Source organism: Triticum aestivum, chromosome 6B (assembly GCF_018294505.1).
Source record: "Triticum aestivum cultivar Chinese Spring chromosome 6B, IWGSC CS RefSeq v2.1, whole genome shotgun sequence".
Lineage (NCBI taxonomy): Eukaryota > Viridiplantae > Streptophyta > Magnoliopsida > Poales > Poaceae > Triticum > Triticum aestivum.
In genome coordinates this window covers 16,590,191-16,602,533 of record NC_057810.1, presented here as the reverse complement: position 1 = coordinate 16,602,533, position 12,343 = coordinate 16,590,191, and the positions used below count along the sequence as shown (strand labels likewise).

The 12,343-nt window shown below is 49.0% G+C and overlaps 1 long non-coding RNA gene across 1 annotated transcript; it reads right to left on the bottom strand.

Moving 5' to 3' along the window:
* Window positions 1–11,344: 11,344 nt before the first annotated feature.
* LOC123133154 (uncharacterized) lies at window positions 11,345–12,009 on the bottom strand. Its single transcript, XR_006465171.1, has 2 exons — window positions 11,768–12,009; window positions 11,345–11,691 (listed from the first exon to the last, which is right to left on the bottom strand). It is a non-coding gene; the product is annotated as an uncharacterized lncRNA (long non-coding RNA).
* Between the last annotated feature and the right edge of the window lie 334 nt (window positions 12,010–12,343).

Below are 12,343 nucleotides of genomic sequence, written 5' to 3'. Positions count from 1 at the left end.
GTGGCGGAATGCTTTAGCCACCAAGGATTTTGAACCGGCATGGTGACCACAGTCTCCTTCGTGGATCTCACGCAATATTTCATAGCCTTCCTCAGGGGACACACAGCGTTGAAACGCCCCGGATACGCTGCAATGTTGCAATTCATCATTAATAATAGTCATAGACTTAGACCGCCGGACTATTTGCCGGGCCAACGTCTCATCTTCTGGTAACTCGCCCCGGTTCATGTATGCAAGATAAGGGAGCGTCCAATCCGGAATGACGTGAAGGGCTGCCACCAATTGAGCCTCCGGATCAGGAATAGCCAAATCCGCTTCACCAGGGAGCTTGACCGATGGGTTATACAGTACGTCAAGAAAAACATTGGGCGGGACCGGTTTGCGTTGAGAGCCCAACCGGCTTAAAGCGTCTGCCGCTTCATTCTTCCGACGGTCCACATGGTCCACCTGATAGCCCTTGAAATGACCCGCGACGATATCCACCTCACGACGATATGCAGCCATGAGCGGGTCCTTGGAATCCCAAGTGCCGGACACTTGTTGAGCCACTAGGTCCGAGACACCGAAGCACTTAACCCGTCTTAAATTCATCTCCTTATCCATCCGGAGACCATGGAGCAAGGCTTCATACTCAGCTGCATTGTTAGTACAAGGGAACATTAAACGAAGAACGTAACAAAACCTGTCACCTCGTGGGGAAGTTAATACGACTCCAGCCCCCGAGCCCTCCAACTGCCTGGATCCATCAAAGTGGATGGTCCAATATGTGTGATCCGGCTTTTCTTCAGGTGCTTGCAACTCTATCCAATCATTAATGAAATCTACAAGCGCTTGAGATTTTACCGCCGTCCGAGGCACGTATTTTAGATCGTGCGGCCCAAGTTCTATAGTCCACTTAGCAATCCGGCCAGTCGCTTCTCGGTTTTGTATCATATCGCCTAAGGGAGCAGAACTGACCACTGTGATGGGGTGCCCTTGGAAATATTGCTTCAGCTTCCGGCTAGCCATAAAAACCCCATACACCAGCTTCTGCCAATGCGGATACCTTTGCTTAGATTCAATAAGTACTTCGCTGATATAATAAACCGGACGTTGAACCGGATGTTCCTTCCCTGCCTCCTTCCGCTCTACCACAATGGCCACGCTAATCGCCCTGGCATTAGCAGCAACATATAGCAGATCTGTCTTCTTCAGCATCTGGTACAAAGGGATGGCCTTCTCTCTGAGGCGGCTGATAAACCGGCTCAATGCGGCAATCCGGCCTGCCAAACGCTGGACGTCATTAATGCACTTCGGTTTAGCCAGGGAAGTAATAGCCGTGATCTTCTCCGGGTTAGCTTCGATTCCCCTGTTGGACACGAGAAAACCCAATAACTTGCATGCGGGAACACCAAAAACACATTTGGCCGGGTTGAGCATCATCTTGTAAACCCGCAGGCTGTCAAAGGTTTCCTACAAATCGTCAATCAGTGTCTCCTTCTCCCTTGACTTAACCACAATATCGTCTACATAAGCTTGCACATTACGGCCGATCTGTTTATGCGGGCAATTCTGTACACAGCGTTGATAAGTAGCTTGGGCGCTCTTGAGCCCAAAAGGCATAGACACATAGCCGAAGGCTCCAAAGGGGGTGATAAATGCTGTTTTCTCCTGGTCCTTAACTACCATCTTGATCTGATGATACCCAGAATATGCATTTAAAAAGCTCAAACACTCACGATCCGCCGTAGCATCAACAATCTTGTCAATGCGGGGGAGAGCGAAAGGATCTGCCGGACAAGCCTTGTTAAGATCTGTGTAATCCACACACATGCGCCAAGTGCCGTTCTTTTTAAGAACCAGCACCGGATTAGCAAGCCACTCTGGATGGAAAACTTCCACGATAAAACCAGCCGCCAAGAGCCTGGCTACTTCTTCTCCGATGGCCTTGCGTCTTTCTTCGTTAAACCGGCGGAGAAACTGCTTCACCGATTTGTACTTGGGATCAATATTAAGAGTGTGCTCAGCGAGTTCCCTCGGTACACCTGGCATGTCAGAAGGTTTCCAGGCGAACATATCCCGATTCTCACGGATGAACTCGATGAGCGTGCTTTCCTATTTTGGATCCAGGTTGGCACTGATGCTGAACTGTTTGGATGAATCACCAGGCACGAAGTCAACAAGCTTAGTCTCAGCTGCCGATTTGAATTTTAGGGCCGGATCATGCTCTGTGGTTGGCTTCTTCAACGGAGTCATGTCCGTCGGATCAACATTGTCCTTATAATACTTTAGCTCCTCGGTGGCACAAACCGACTCTGCATAAGCCGCATCACCTTCCTCACATTCCAAAGCGATCTTGCGGCTCCCATGAACCGTTATTGTCCCCTTGTAACCCGACATCTTGAGCTGCAGATAAATATAACAAGGCCGTGCCATGAATTTGGCATAAGCCGGCCGCCCAAATAGGGCGTGATATGGACTCTGTATTTTTACCACCTCAAACGTCAATGTTTCTGATCTAGAATCATATTCATCTCCCAAGGCCACTTCCAGAGCTATCTTACCAACCGGATATGCTTGACTTGCTAGGCACCACACCATGGAACACTGTATTGGACGGTTTGAGATGTTTATCTGTTAGCCCCATACGACGGAAGGTCTCATAGTACAGGATGTTAATACTACTCCCTCCATCCATGAGTACCTTGGTGAACTTATAACCTCCCACCTGAGGTGCCACTACCAGGGCTAGCTGACCCGGATTGTCCACCCGGGGAGGATGATCCTCTCTACTCCAAACAATGGGCTGTTCTGACCAGCGTAGGTAGCGAGGCGTGGCCGGTTCAACAGTGTTGACTGCCCGCTTCTGAAGCTTCCGATCTCGCTTGTCTAAGCTGGTGGTGAAGACATGGTACTGCCCACTATTCAACTGCTTCGGGTGGCTCTGATAACCCGACTGTTGCTGTTGGTGGTTATAACCTCCTTGGTTGTTCTGATTATTCTGGTTACTATGTCCGCCTGCCGTACCATTAAATCCTGAACCGGAATTTCCTCCACCGAAACCCGGCCCGGATCCTGAACCGCCGCCAGAACCTTGATCATACCGGAAAGCGTTGGAATTCTTGAACTCCTGCATAATAAAGCAATCCTTCCAGAGGTGGTTTGTTGGCATCTCCGTCGTTTTGTGCTTCGGACAGGGCTGATTCAATAAATAGTTCAAGCGGTCCGGATTGGGATTAGGCGCTCCGCTTCGATTTGGCCGTTTACCCTTGCGCCGCTGGCCCTTGTCCTTATAATACTTTAGCTCCTCGGTGGCACAAACCGACTCTGCATAAGCCGCATCACCTTCCTCACATTCCAAAGCGATCTTGCGGCTCCCATGAACCGTTATTGTCCCCTTGTAACCCGGCATCTTGAGCTGCAGATAAATATAACAAGGCCGTGCCATGAATTTGGCATAAGCCGGCCGCCCAAATAGGGCGTGATATGGACTCTGTATTTTTACCACCTCAAACGTCAATGTTTCTAATCTAGAATCATATTCATCTCCGAAGGCCACTTCCAGAGCTATCTTACCAACCGGATATGCTTGACTTGCCAGGCACCACACCATGGAACACTGTATTGAACGGTTTGAGATGTTTATCTGTTAGCCCCATACGACAGAAGGTCTCATAGTACAGGATGTTAATACTGCTCCCTCCATCCATGAGTACCTTGGTGAACTTATAACCTCCCACCTGAGGTGCCACTACCAGGGCTAGCTGACCCGGATTGTCCACCCAGGGAGGATGATCCTCTCTACTCCAAACAATGGGCTGTTCTGACCAGCGTAGGTAGCGAGGCGTGGCCGGTTCAACAGTGTTGACTGCCCGCTTCTGAAGCTTCCGATCTCGCTTGTCTAAGCTGGTGGTGAAGACATGGTACTGCCCACTATTCAACTACTTCGGGTGGCTCTGACAACCCGACTGTTGCTGTTGGTGGTTATAACCTCCTTGGTTGTTCTGATTATTCTGGTTACTATGTCCGCCCGCCGTACCATTAAATCCTGAACCGGAATTTCCTCCACCGAAACCCGGCCCGGATCCTGAACCGCCGCCAGAACCTTGATCATACCGGAAAGCGTTGGAATTCTTGAACTCCTGCATAATATAGCAATCCTTCCATAGGTGGTTTGCTGGCATCTCCGTCATTCCGTGCTTCGGACAGGGCTGATTCAATAAATAGTTCAAGCGATCCGGATTGGGATTAGGCGTTCCGCTTCGATTCGGCCGTTTACCCTTGCGCCGTTGGCCCTTGTCCTGCGCGTTGGTGTTGGCTACGAAGTCCACGTTACCATTCACCTTACGCTTGCCTCCACTGTTACCTGCCGAATGATGTTGCTGGCCCTTGGAGCCGCTGTTCTTCTTTCCCTTCCCTGTCTCGTCATCGTCAGACTCGGGATCCTTGGTACTATCAGAATCAGCATACTTCACTAAAGCGCCCATGAGAGTGCCCATGTCATTACAAAACCGCTTCATGCGTCCCAACTTTAATTTTAAAGGCGTAAACCGGCAATTACCCTCCAGGGTTATGATCGCAGAATCCGCGTTGATCCGGTCTGATGAAGGCAGAATTTCTTTGCACACTATGGACATGTGCTGTTTACATGTATCTTTGAAATTCTGGATAAACCGGGTTCGCAGTTGGGCCCATGAACTGATAGAATTGGGTGGTAAGCTCTTCAACCAAGTACGGGCCGTGCCTTCGAGCATCATGGTGAAGTACTTTGCACACGCGGCCTCGTCCACATCCAGCATCTCCATGGCCATTTCATAGCTTTCTATCTATGCTTCTGGAGCTAAATCGGCAGTGTAATTCGGCACCTTGCGCGGACCTTTGAAGTCTTTGGGCAAGCGTACTTTGCGTAAAGCGGGGGCGAGGCAAGGTACCCCCAGCGAACTAGAGGAAAGGCCAGGCTCGATCGATACGGTTGGACGAACCGGCGTAGGCTGATATGCTTGGTGTTGTGCTGCTAACTCGGCCTCCCTGCGTGTCCGGGCCCGGTCTACTACCTCCTGGGCATTATCAACACCACCTGTCGGGTGGTTGCCACGGGGCGCACCACGCCGTTCATTACTTGATACGGCCGGTTCATCCACGCGCCTGCTATAGCTCCGACTTGGGCGGGGGGTAGAGTGGATCCGGTCGCGGCTGTATGAGTATGCTTCCTGTTGAACTAAGGCTGTTCTAAGGAGTCTCTTAACCCGGCGCGTCTCTACTGCCTGTGGTGAATCACCTTCAACTGGAATAGCTTCCAATCACGCCGCAGCTGCAACAAGGTTATCCAACGGATTGGAGTAGTGGCCCGGAGGTGTTTGCACAGCCTGAGGCACTCCGGCGTTATGACGAGGCAGATCTATAAAAAGGGGTTGAACCGGCGCGGCCATCCCAGGCGCTTCCGTCCGGTTTACTGCTGGTGGATTACTGGTTTCTGCTCTGGGGGTGTTGAAAAGGTCTCTTCCTCCGAAACCTGAAGGCAAACGGGATCTATATTTCCTCTTCATGACTTCATGCGACGCGTTCTGATCCAACATGAGCCTATAAGCCTGTGCATCTAAAGCGGCCCGCTCTGCCGTCATCCTGGCGTCAGCAGCTGCCAGATCCGCTTTGGCCTGGGCGATTTGTTCCTTCACTCTTGCAATCTCCGCATCGTGAGCATCCTGATCTGCCGGGTTAACTTCTGCCATGAGGGCAGCCAACACATCGAACAGATCTGATAAAACTTGAGCTGGCGGGCGCACGGGGCCTCCTGCTCCGGCAGCCGTCGCCGCTGTTGAACCGGCTATTGTCGCCGCAGCCGTCGAAGAATGAAGCACTGCTTGTGTACCAGCCATGAATATTCCAACCAGGTTGGGTAGATCAGAGGGGTCCGAAATACTGTCACCATCGGAACAGCCCCCAATCCGGCCATCTTGTAGCTGATACAGAGATTCCGTCTCTCCGGTTGATGATTCGTCGTCAGAGCAAACGACAGTTTCAGTACCAGATTCTGATCCTCCCTCGTGACTTCCTCCGTGGATAACTCCCACAAAGGCACGCCTCACGGCCGGTTTAGCTTGGGCAGATCTCGTACGCTGAGTTGTCTCGACGAGGTCGGTGCAGATGTCCAGCTCAGGCCCTGGCTCTCCGATCTTGCCGATGAAAACGTGGATGCCACCAAAGGGGACCCGGTATCCGTACTCGATTGAACCGGCCTCGGGGCCCCATCCTGCGTCGTCGATGTAGAGCTTGCCGCGACGACTCTTGGTCAGCCGGCCCACGGCATAGCCTTCGAGTCCGTCGAACTTGCCCTGCAAGATCATCAAACTATCGTGCGATAGCCCCACGGTGGGCACCAACTGTCGTGGTTTTGTCACGGCAGATGTCCTCATGAAAGGACTTAGTCGTGGAGCCATCGCTACGGTTTAACTTGAAGGGGTTAAAGCGGACGCAAAGACACAGAGTTATACTAGTTCGGCCCCTTCGATGAAGGTAAAAGCCTACGTCTAGTTGTGATGGGATTGATGTGATCTCGATGACTAGGGAGCAAATAAGCTTCTCCTAGGCCTCGGGTTGTTGTCCTTGAACCGTCCCGGGTCGTCCCCTTATATAGATGGGTGACGCCCGTCGGTTCAGAGAGTCCCAATCTCCGGTTCATACACATCCGGGTTGGTCTCTCTCTATTCCTAACTTATGGTACAAGTTTACATACCGGGCCGGTTTATAGCTACAGGTGCTAAACCGGCTACAGGCCTTGGGCCCTTATTCTCATGCCTCTTGGGCTTCTACACTGTTGATCTACTGATGAAGTTAACTCGGCCCAGACGGGCCGGTTTACGCTCAGTAGTAATATCCCCAACATTAATGGTGTTCGCCTCGTAGTACTAGCAGAGGACATTAAATATCCCTTGCATATGTGCGGGAGTGTGAGCATTGGCTTGATGTGCATGAAAGAGAAGAATACACATTAATTTACACGGCAAACAAAGAAACAAGGTGGCTTGCAACATTGACTCAGATGACATTAATTTTTGCCTTCGTACCTGTAATATGGCTTTGTGGCCTTGTATACAAAAATGGAGCGAGTATTAGAAATGCTGATGGCCTGAGAGGGCTGGGATGGTTCTCAGTTTTAATGTATAGGTCCAGTAGGCTAGTAGGCCAAATTGAACGTAAGACACCCAAAAAAGCCACAGAAGCAGTGGCCCGAAAAGTTTAGCGTAGCCTGATGTGCGAGTTAGCCTGCACAGGAGATTTAGGTGGGACTAACAACAAATCCGACGGCCGAAAATGATTAATAGTGGCAATCCAACTATTAGAAATGCTGATGCCCTGAGAGGGCTGGGATGGTTCTCAGTTTTAATGTATCTAAATTTGGAGCATAACATAACATAAATGCTGCTTTCTACCTTGATGATCAACTGTACATTTCATGCACTGCGTGACAAGAGACCTCGGAGCCGTCAAACAGAGGATCCAGACGAAAGTTTGGCGACAATGTTAGTTAACTAATTTACTCGCAACATTGCTATTGCTTGTCTACAACTATGTGCAATACATAGGCAGGCCTGAGTCTGCTAGTCATGACTCATGAGACCATTGTAATCAGCAATGGACGTTTCAGGATAGAATAAACAATATCAGAATTGCTCCATCTTCTGACCCTAACTCGTATTGTCATTCTCATTTTACTGTTGGGATTTTTTTGTCAAATTATGCTCGCATGCTTATTAATGTCCCTCACCAGCTATGCCGAGCCACACCGTTGAACATTCAAGAAATTCTTTTGAAGATCACTAGATAGGATTAAGGGTGTGGGGCATAGCGAGTGTCAGGTTGCTCTTGTGTGCAGTATACCGTTGTCGAGGAAGGCGTTAAACGGGCAAGTAACATATTTTTGTTTAAACTCCGATACATTTTTTTGAGACACGATGCTATTATCCTCTTCAAACCCTGATCAAGAAGCATTGAGTACTGTACATGCCTAAACCTGGGGTCAAGCAGAGTCGGTTTCGGCCCTACATTCCTAGAAGCTCATCTCACCTTGGACATGGACTGAGCCAAGCCGACCTTGACACCCTGGCAAGCCATAGTTATAGGCTCGGCCAGCCAGCTCACCAGTTTGCTGCTGCCAGAATTTTATACGAAAAATTATGCTCGTCATTCTGACCGTAACTTGTATGGTCATTCTTCTGACCATAACTCGTATGGTCATTTTACTATTGGGATTATTTTGTCGAATTATTATTTTTTTTAGAAAAGGAGGAAGACCCCCAACTTCTGCATCTGGACGATGCATACAGCCCGTTTATTAATTATAGACACAAGACCTTATGAAGTCATACAATAGTAAAACTAAAGCCACCGTCTAGGCAACATCTGTCGCTACTTCTATCCAGTTGATGAAGGGATGCTGATAGTCTGGGCCTAATACCAAACAGACCTCCCAGCCAAATCTAACATCTAAGATCTGAGGTCTCAACCAGGACGCCTGCCAGGTATGGGACACCCACCAGTCCGGCGTGCTCCTCAATCAGGACGCCTGCCGGGTATGAGGCCGCCGCAACCACCTGCCACCAATCCATCTTCAGAGCTATACTGTTGCATCTACCTTGCCCAATCTCGCTGCCATCGACGCCACAATGACGCCACACAGCGTCACCCTCCTGCGCGAGTCCATCACCGCGCATCGGGCACCAAGTCTCCACTGCACCACGCCGTCGAGATCCGCCGTCACCAACATGGTAAATGTAAAACCGCTCCACCACTTGTCTCCTCCGTCCAGCTGTTGCTCAAAAACGATGCCCCCATGAGGGAGAAGGACGCCAAAAGCGGCGCCATCGTCCTATCCGGGAATCCCGGTTCTAGGTTTTCACCAAGAGCAGCGCAAGCAAGTCGACGGAAGCTGGAGTTGCAATGTCTTCAACAAGATAACGACGCAAAGACGCCGCCATCGCCCAACATGACCGGAGTCATAGCACGGTTTTCACCGGCAGCCTCGCCTCCCCGCACGACGCCGGGACTGGACGCGAGAAGCCACGACCCTCGAGCCGACCACCTCCGGCGAAGAGGATGGCCACCACCTCCGCGCTCAGGGCCGGAGCCCCCGACGTCCTCATGTCGCTGGCCTAGTCCAAAGGCCCTTGCTGCGGCGGAACAAAGAATACGCATGACGGCCTGAGGAGCACCACCACCCAAATCCGATATGGATGTAGATCGGGCGCCCTAGCCGCCCCCACGATTCCGTCGCCGCTGCCGCCAAGATGACAACCCTGGTCGCCGCCGGCCCGCGCCACCGCCCTTGAATCATCAAAAATGGATCGCCACCACTCAGATATGATCGCCGGTGAGAGGAAGATTGCCGCGGCCGCCGTTGTGGCACGCATGCTTAGCCTGCGACGCTCTCAGCGGCGACAAGAGAGTCGTTCGCTGGGGGGAGGAGGAGGCCCGGCGGGTTGGCCCCCGTGCGGCGCGTCGCCGCCGCACGGGGGGAGGAGGCTTTTTCTGCCGCCCTGGATGTGTCGCTAGCGCAGCATTTTTGTCAAATTATGCTGGCGTGCTTATTTATCTCCCTCACCAACCAAGCCAAACCACACGGTCCAACATTCAAGAAATTCATTTCGAGATCACTAGATAGGATTAAGATTCTGGGGCGTTAGTCTTAGGTGCTGTAGAGTGTCAGGTTTCTGTTGTTGAGGATGGCGTTAGACGGGCAAGACACATGTTTTTGTTCAATTGTTATTTTATATGAAAACAGTACATTATACACTGAAATCAATTGTTATTCTGGAGGGCTAGCAGCAAGTGGGGCGGCACGCAACAGCGAGCCGTGTGCGGGGAGGCCGCGTGCAAGGAGCCAGTGAGGCTAATTGAAAACTTTCTGATTGGCCGTCGATGTGATTTCCAGTTACCACGTAAGTACGTATTCCCTTTGTTTCATAATATAGTGTATATAACTTGTTTTGAAAAGTGAAACCTCACAAACTTTGACCAAGGTTGTGGACAAAAATACTTACATATAGAATGCTAAACATATATCCTTGGGTTCATCATAAGACGTAGTTTGCAGACTAGCCATGGACAGGGGTGTGTGGAAGGCAACTATCCATGTGCGAAAATCGTGAGCTGGTTTCAAGATCCTATGATTTTCAGCTCTAGCCTACGCTTCACAAAATAATGTTCATCTCATGACTTGCCAGACATGCATCTGTTTCGTACAAGCACATATATTTTGTTGCCAAATGCAGATTCATCTATAAGTTTTGGCACCGACTATCTATTCCATTCCACTGCTATGTGTGATCTTTGCGTTCATTTGGTAGGATGTCTCCTTTATTTGTTTTTACAGATGTAGTTGCATTCCTGAAGAAACTGTGATCTAGGAAATTGCTTTGCAATTCTGTATTAATTTGCCTTTAATACCAAATTTCATATTTCTAGAACCGGACACTATTTTAATAAAACTTTTTTCTTTAGAATTTCAAAACCATAAAAGGTTAGCACAATATTATAAGTCAAATCATTCAGCTAATATTTTTTAGAGAGTATTCTATCTCGGTCCATGTGCTAGATTCCTCTTGGATGAGGGAACTAGTTAACTAATAATTCAGGGGTGGTACCTTAAAGTACTGGTGGTACCTCCCCAATCACCGTAAAAGGGCTCGTAAGTAAGTCAAATTATTCAAGTAATAGTTTCGACTGATAATTTGCCTTACAATATTGTAAAACACTATTAAGTTGGCCCACTTGCTAGATGCCTCTTGGATGAGGGAAATAGAAAACCAACTATTCAATGTCTTCTTTATATGATTAACTGAGGATTTGATGTAGTAGCACAGAGATAAGTTCATATGCACAATTCACTAACTGAAAAATGTGGTAACATCCTTACGAAGTTACCTATTTACTCGTCTATGCAGATATTTTGAGGAAAATGACCTACACAAATATTCTGTGCCTTGGAAGTTGGTAAACTACAGGATTGACTAAGAGAAGCTAAATATATTCTATAGCATGGTTTACCAGGTTGTTTGGAAGTTCACCCCAGTTCTCTAGGGTGTTAACATCTAACCTTTTCATTTCTTTTTTGAGAAGACATGTGACCTTTTCCTAGGATGAACTCCATCAGGTGCACAATTATTGGTTACAACGAACATGTGGCTTCTCGACCCATATCATCACAAAATCGAGCACATTTTTGTTTGTTCTTTGAACTTACAGCCACTCCATTTTTGATATTTGCGTCTGTCATTCAAAATTTCTTTTAGTGCTAAATTTGGAGCATAAGAATTTGTAGCAAGAAATTTGATCGAACGTTTCCCCGGAGCTAGCATAAAACTTCTGCTAATAAACTCGATGTAACATTTCAACGATCGAGTTGCTATTAAAACATATAGGAGTATGTCGGAACAGACCAGTGAATTGAAACATACGTGGCTCCCCATGGTGGCATACATGCACGATAACCAAAACTGTTACATCATTATTCAATATTATGACTTAGTGGTTCCATCTTGTTTTTCCTTCACCTTAGGGGGTGCTTCCTGGTGGAACTTTCAGCAGGTTTTCATGCGACGGTGGGAGGCGGGGCGGAAGGAAGATGCTCTCGAAGGCAGCAGTCCCTTCTCTTCTGTGGTAGCTGGAGCGCTACCACTGCATCCTCCTATTCATAGCAGATAGATATCACGGCCGCTGCAAGGGTCACGTACGAGCGGCAAGGGTCACGTACGAGCTTGTGCAAAAAAAACTAAGTAACAATTAAACTCACCTGTTACAGTAGATACGATGCTCGGTTCGGCAGTCGATGCACAATGGACTGCCGGAGCAACCACCGGAGCGATACGCCCCGCCGAGATGTGAGGGGAGGCGAAGCCGATGACTCCAAGTAGTAACACGACGCATATGAGAGCTTTCAGAGCAGCCATGGTTCCTTCGTTCTTTGTGTTTGGCACTTAGAACTAGCTGCTTTTTGACGAACACATTTATAGAGCCATCACGGATCGATCGGGGATGGCAACACCTCAACAAACATGGGTGTCCACATCCGTCGCTTTAAAGTCCTAAGATATACTGTATATGGTTAGGCATAGAAATAGATCGAGTAAACATCATTTATTACTCATAGTACTTCTAGTAGTAGTGTTAGTTAAAGGTCACACTCACACTAATAGTGTTAGGTAAAGGTCACATTAATAGTAGTACGTGAGGTGACGCTGGAATCCCCTGCCTGTAATTCGCCGCCGTAAGCGAGTGGAGCGGCATGGAGCAGATCGATGCATCTTGCCGCGGCCACCGTCGATGATGAGTCAGCACAAACTTCATCCACGAGCAGCACGAGGGTGTT